This window comes from Podarcis tiliguerta (genome assembly GCF_965153285.1).
Source record: "Podarcis tiliguerta genome assembly, chromosome: 16".
NCBI classification, from domain to species: domain Eukaryota; kingdom Metazoa; phylum Chordata; class Lepidosauria; order Squamata; family Lacertidae; genus Podarcis; species Podarcis tiliguerta.
The window spans coordinates 34,862,829-34,870,252 of NC_139549.1; positions in this window are offsets into that span (position 1 = coordinate 34,862,829).

Sequence of the window (7,424 nt, forward strand, 5' to 3'; positions counted from 1 at the left end):
TCAGTGTCCTTCTTGAACTGTGGTGCCCAGAACTGGACACAGTACTCCAGGTGAGGTCTGACCAGAGCAGAAAGCTCCCTAAAGAAAGCTCAACAACTCTGACTTCCTAAAAAAAAAAGCTCAACAACTTTGCTTTCCCCCTTTGAACTTTGGTCAATCCAGTGGATAGATCACCGCCAGTTTTTTTTTTTTATAGTGAGAGTAGATTGCAGTCTCTTGGAAGTTGGGTAAGCCTGTGCCACTCTAACTCACCAGGCTGTTACCGATGGCTGAGCATCGCTGCGCTCGTACCTGTTAACAAGAAGGCACGAGCATCTTCTACCACCTGAAATCTCAGGACAGTTTTCAAAGGCATAAAGCATATTGCCAAAGTCTTAATTTGGAGCGGCTTATGAAATTTGAAACTTTGGGGAGCCAGCTTTCACCCCTTTTTGTTTTTGAAGACGACTAAATGAAGTGAATCGATAAAATGTGGTTCAGTGGAGATCTCCCAGGCTAAATGGAAAAGCAGTCCTGATCTCTGCCTTTCGTTTAAAATAAATGGAAGCTACGCCATTTCCCTTCGCTCCCTGCTTTCTTCGCCCCCTTGCTGTGGATTCTCAAGAGTCTTCCAATTGTCGGGCAAAACAATTATGGCTGCATTTAATGATCTTATTAATGAGCAGGAAAAATGACAATGGGAAATGGGTATTCAGTAGGCTGTGTAGCTGAAGTGTCTTGGTTGCAGGCCATTCATTTTCCACTCAGTGATTTTTCTTTTCTTTTTTGAGAATAGTAAGTGAGGTCTGGTGTACGGGAGACAAGAGAGGGTGACGGAAGCTACAGTCAAAGCCATCAAAGCAGGAGGCACATTTCTCGGCGGTCATATGTTGCCTGGCAAAGTTCTGACAAATGAATAATGGCATTTCCCCCTCCATAGTCTACAGGGTTTGCAGCCTGAATTTATTACAATGCTAATGGAGAAAGCTCGTCTTCAAATGTGCTCGCATTGGATTAATTGAAGTGGGTGCCTAATAAGCATCTCTTTCCAATGTGAGCAACTTGGGGGATAATTTAGTGGTGGCATCATTAGAGAGGAGCGTATTAGGTGAGGATGCCCCCATATTTATTTATTTATTTATTTATTTATTTATTTATTTATGATGGCGTGGGAGAAGTAATGTATGGTGCCTCTGGAAGTGAAAGAGCAGTACTGATTCATTGGGCTTCCTTATGTACAATAATGAAAGAAATTGATGGCCTGGAAGCATGGCTGCCACATCCCTTTGGAGAATTCTTACCCCTTACCCCTTTCATTATTGTGGCACCTGAAGGGGTCACTAGGTAAGCTGAATTAGTTGGGGAAACCGTGGATGGCCCTATCATTAGGCAAAGGGAGGCAGCTAGTGGAACCACGGTTAGATTTTCTACTCTCTCACACCCTAAAAATATGGCCTCCCCCATGGCTTTGCACCTTTCTTCCACACTTACAGCTGCAAAATTCAGGTTTGTTTTTTTCCAACTATTTATACACTTGACACAGTGCTAGTTTAGATAGGACAACGGAAATGTCAACAAGATGGATTGTGCTTGGAGTGAACCCTAGGACATGCCCAGAAACCTATGCGACCCAGGAGGTTGTGCTAGCCACCTTTAAAGTTGCTTTTAGAGATGAGAGAACTGTAGAGGATTCTCGTTCCTTCCCCAAAGCATTGGAATCGAAGAGTCTGAGCACAGTCATTTCAGTCCTCTCAGTCACAATGGAGACACATCTCCACCTTGGCATTTACTTTAATTGGTAAGGTTAGAGACAGTGGCGTCACAAAGGGGGTGGGGGTGCCATGTCTGGGGGGGTGATAAGAAGGCACCCCATGGGGGCTCACCCCACGGCAGCGGCACAAACAGACATCACACTGCCACAGCCGCATATGAAGGATCCTCCGTTTGCGGCTGCAGCTGCAAGCAGAGGATCCTGGTGCCGGCAGCAAACCACTATGTACAGTGCATGTGTGGCATCGCACACATGCACTGTACGTAACGCCACCGCACATGTGCTGTACATAGCGGTTTGCCGCTACTGCGGCTCGAGCACCGTACGGACGGTGGTGGGATCCCTCCATCACCGCTACAGCTGCATGTAGATGGTCCTCCGTTCGCAGCTGCAGCCACAAGCAGAGGATCCCGGCACAGTCCGTACGGTGCTGGAGTAGCGCCGCCAGCAAGCCGCTATGTACAGTGCATGTGCGGCGTCGCTATGTACGGTGCATGCGTCGTACGTAGAGACGCCGCACATGCGCCCTACGTGGCAGCGTCCCGCCCCAGGTGTCACGACGCCTTCATTTGCCCCTGGTTAGAGATCTTAGTTTTGCTTTTAGAAGACACTTATCTGTACCACATTTTGGCATTCAACCCACCTAGGTGTCACAAAGTGCTTCAGGAGAAATTGTTGTGCCTTAGCAAACCTTGTAGAGATCCCTCTTTGGCACGGATTGAAGGAATGGGTTTCCCAAAACCCAAAACTGACTGTGCAGGCAGTTTTAAACTGCACCAAAATCCCTATTTTTCCTTAGCTAAAATGCATAAACTTGAGCCGTTGAGCAAATGCATAACAAGAACATAGCTCTCTCCTTTATCAGTTTGTGACGTCAAGGATGACCTTGACTGTACCAGTAGAACAGATAAAACACGTCTGTGCCTTATCTTATGTTCTGACCACAAAGACGCACAGACCCAAGTCTAGGAACAACACCAGAGTGTGTTCTCGGAAATGGTGACCTCTGGCTCCAAGATAAGAGTAGGAACAGGAATATCCTTTTATGGTCAGGAGTGCAGGAAGGAAATCCCTTTTATGGTTAAGAGTGCTGGAGCATGAAGATCTGTGATGTCAACCTGCGTGTACAAGCTGACGTGGCTGGTGAAGGGGGAGAGGGTGCCTGGAGGATATATATACTGCATGTAATCTCTGATTTCTTTGGACTTGCTGTGGACTCACGACGCAAGTGCCTTCTGCTATCCGGAGAGCAGAATAAACTCTTTCTTTGAACCAACCTCGGTGTCATTTGACTTCCTTCCTCCTGTCCCGGAGCAACGCAGAGCCAATTGGTGAACTCCAATAAGGCTACAGGATAAATACAGAACCTTTCCAAAACACTTCTTCAGCTTGGGACTTTACTGGAGCTGCTTCACACCTCTAGTATAAACCCTGAAAAGCATCAGTCTAGGTCTATGTTAGTGTAGCAGAGAGGTATAAGCCATAAAAAAAAAAAAAAGCAAACCAAAACAATAAGAACTTGAACAGATTTTGTTCTGCTGTTTAGGAGTCAATACAGAGGAGAAAGAAACTCACCAAGAGAAGGAGGTCTTTATTAATCCCATCAGCAACACGCAGGAGGAAAATCTCCTGGTTTTGTAGCGCTGGGGAAATCAATTGAAACATCAAACAAGATAGCTGTGTAATCCCTCATCAAGAGCTTTGAAAGCTGTGACTGGTGGCTGTCCTCAAGCCCCTAATACAGTACAAATGGCAAGTCTTTGACAAATTGTATTGTTTTCAATTTTGAAAAAGCTCTGGGCCATGAAACCAGAAGCTTCCTGTCTATATAGTGTGGGAAAGTTTTCTCTGCCCCACCCCACGATCCCCACTGAGGTGACTTGTATATTCCACATTTCACTATGGTATCAGATAAGATACCTCGTATTCCTGAAGGGCATTTGAAGCTCACATTGCCTCATCTCTGTAATCAGGTTACCCACTTCATTTTCTTCCCTGCCTTCCTCCCAGGCTTCATACCTCCTGCGATAAACAGAAGAAAAACAACAGGAGTCCTTGAGTTTGTCTTGTAGTGATGCATGCCTGGTTTCCATAGCTTAGAAAGAGCCATGGGTGCTACAAAACTGAACCAGTATGTAGCTTCAGCTACCGCCAGAGCCATGAAACGGGGTGGAGGAAAATGTTAAGTACGGCTGAGTTAAGAGTTCTAAAAAAGAAAATAGACACAAGATCTACCCACCCGGGAAGAATGGCAGATGAAGTTGATGGACTACATGGAATTGGCGGAAATGACTGGCAGAATCCGAGACCAGGGAGAAGAGTCAGTGGAAGAAGACTGGAAAAAGTTTAAAGATTATTTACAGAAATAGTGCAAAATTAATGAATGTTAAAAGATTGTTGGAATGAAGTTATATGGCTTTAGTAGAAATGTTATAAGGATTTAAGTATAAATAGATTAATAGAATTTTAAAGGTAAAATAAGGTCAGAATGTGTTAAGATAATCATAGGACAGAAAACAGAGGAAGATGGAAAGGAATTGCTGAAACAATTGACAGAAGTGGAATACAAAAAGGGAGGTGTGAGGAGGTCGGTGAAATAAGTGAATGAAAGATAAGACATTGAAATTGTTTGTTTGTTTTAAATTGTTGAAATTGTTTTTGTTTGGTATTGTTAGTTTAATGTGTTGGTGTTGTGTAGTGTTTTTGTATTGTATTGTATTGTTCTTTTTTGTTTTTTTCCCTTGTTTTGTAGTGTTTAAATTGTTCAAAAAGGAATAAATATTATTATATAAAAAAAGAGAGTTCTAAAAAGAAAATGTTCAGTGTGAGTTTGGGGAAACGGTATTTTGCCTTTTGGCATGCCCCAATTTCAAGGAAAGGGCACTGGCGGAGGAAGGGGGGTGCTGTGGGTGCGGCTCGCCCCGGGTGACATCCCTGAGGGGGGAGTTGACATCACAGCATCCCCCTGGGGTGGCTAGCTCTGCCCCCGGGTGCTGAAACAGCTAGCTCCGCCTCTGGGATAGGGCAACTAGGGTTGTTTCCAGATAGGGACATCACAGAATCCTCACAAAAACAGAGATGGAGTGGAAATCACTGGTGTTTGCTTGTTCATCCCATGTCTGGAGTGGGCAGTGTGGTGTAGTGGACCTGGGAGAACAGGGTTCGAATCCTGACTCAGCCTTGAAGCTCACTGGGTGGTTTTGGGCCAATCACTGCCTCTCAGCCTAACCTACCTCCCAGGGCTGTTGTGAGGATTAAATGATGAGCGGGAGAACCATGTTACACTACCTTGAGTTCCTTGGAGAAAAAGGTGGTGTTTAAATGTAATAAGTAAATAAATCCAGTGAGTACAATTGGTATGTGTTGTTGCTGCTTTCAGCCCACAGGTAAAGGTAAAGGTAAAGGTAAAGGTACCCCTGCCCGTACGGGCCAGTCTTGACAGACTCTAGGGTTGTGCGCTCATCTCACTCAAAGAGGCCGGGGGCCAGCGCTGTCCGGAGACACTTCCGGGTCACATGGCCAGTGTGACATCGCGAGCCAGAGCCGCACACGGAAACGCAGTTTACCTTCCCGCTAGTAAGCGGTCCCTATTTATCTACTTGCACCCAGGAGTGCTTTCGAACTGCTAGGTGGGCAGGCGCTGGGACCGAACAACGGGAGCGCACCCCGCCGCAGGGATTCGAACCGCCGACCTTTCGATCGGCAAGCCCTAGGCGCTGAGGCTTTTACCCACAGCGCCACCTGCGTCCCAGCCCACAAACGATATGTAATTGATTACGTCTCCTCCCCAATGGCCTTGAGTTCCCTTTGCATTAACATGAATGGTGGTGGTGGGGATAATGTAATGACAGTGTGATATGTAAAGCATGTAATTGATTATATAAGTTACATAGTTTTGCCACAGTGGACAGCGGGATGAATAACACAGTCTTTGGTGGAAGATGAGCTGCAGCAGAAAAGAAACAGAGCTGTGTGTGATGAATGCAGGGTGGAACAGGGTGGAACTTACCATATATCCCTACTTCCAGATGCTTAATGGGCCTTCATCTCTATTAGTTTGTGGAGAGATTAGTCAATACTGCTTTAGACGTGTGTTATCCCACACATTCCAGCGCATTTCTCCATGACTTTCCTTATTGCAAAAAGTCCAATTGTTGTGGGAAGCGGGCTTGTTCTGCCAGAGGTCTAGCTTTAGTTGCCCAGCCTGAATTTCCCAGGATACAATTGATTCCCATACCAAACAGTGGCCGGCTGGAAGCACCCTAAAATGATCAGGGGGCTAGAGCAACCCTCCAATGAGGAAAGGTTGCAACATTTAGGTCTTTTTATTTTGGGGGGGGGGATGCAAGTGAGTGGGGGACATGATAAATGTGTATAAAATTGTGCATGATGTAGCAGATGTGGATCAAGAGTTTGTCTCCCTCCCTTGAATTACTAGAACCTGTGGACAGCCAATCAAGCTGGATGTTGGGAAATTCAGGACAGACAAAAGGATATATTTCTTTGCACAGTGCACAGTCGAAGTATGGAATTCACTGCCAGAAGATGTAGTTATGGGCACCAGCATGGGTGGTAACTGGAGAAATTAATAGCAGACAAGGCTGTCAGTGGCTTTGAGTTATCATAACTGTGGATGATGATGATGATAATTTATTTATACCCCACCCATCTGGCTGGGTTTCCCCAGCCATAATAATAATAATAATAATAATAATAATGCTATAAAACATAAAAAACTTCCCTAAACAGATGTCTTCTATAAGATGCAGTGGTACCTTGGGTTACAGATGCTTCAGTTTACAGACGCTTCAGGTTACAGACTCCGCTAACCCAGAAATAGTACCTTGGGTTAAGAACTTTGCTTCAGGATGAGAACAGAAATCACATAGTGGTGGCAGCAGTGTGAGGCCCCATTAGCTAAAGTGGTGCTTCAGGTTAAGAACAGTTTCAGGTTAAGATCGGACCTCCGGAACGAATTAAGTTCTTAAGTCGAGGTGCCACTGTAGTTGTTTATTTCCCTGACATCTGCTGGGAGGGTGTTCCACAGGGCGGGTGCCACTACTGAGAAGGCCCTCTGCCTGGTTCCCTGTAGCTTCACTTCTCGCAGTGAGGGAACCACCAGAAGGTACTCGGAGCTGGACCTCATGGGGGTGGAGAGGGATTATGTCACTAAATACCAGTTGGTGGGTATTGCACATGTGTCTTCTCTGTGGGCTTCTAATGGGCATCTGGTCGGGCGTTATGAGAAGTGTATGGTGAACTAGATATGCCTTTGGCCAGTAGGGCTCCTTTTATGTTCTCCAAGATCACTACACCCCAAGCAACGTGAAAGTAAAGATGTGTTCCTGGTTCATCCATCAGCAGACTTATTTAGTGGCAAATTTCATTACTCTCATTCTGGCCTTATGAGATCGAGAAACTGTGACGCCACTGGGGAATTCATGGGAAGTATTTGTCAATTTCCTCAAAGCTAATTCCATTGTTGTGATTTAGTGCAGAGAATTTCTGACTGCTTGCCACCAAGTTGGACAGCTTTAGAGAACTTTCCCAGTTTGATACCTTCAGCTGCGGGTGGCAGTGACCAAACATATGAACCAGAGTTGTTTTTGTTGACTACAGTGGTACCTCGGGTTACATACGCTTCAGGTTACATACGCTTCAAGTTACAGACTCC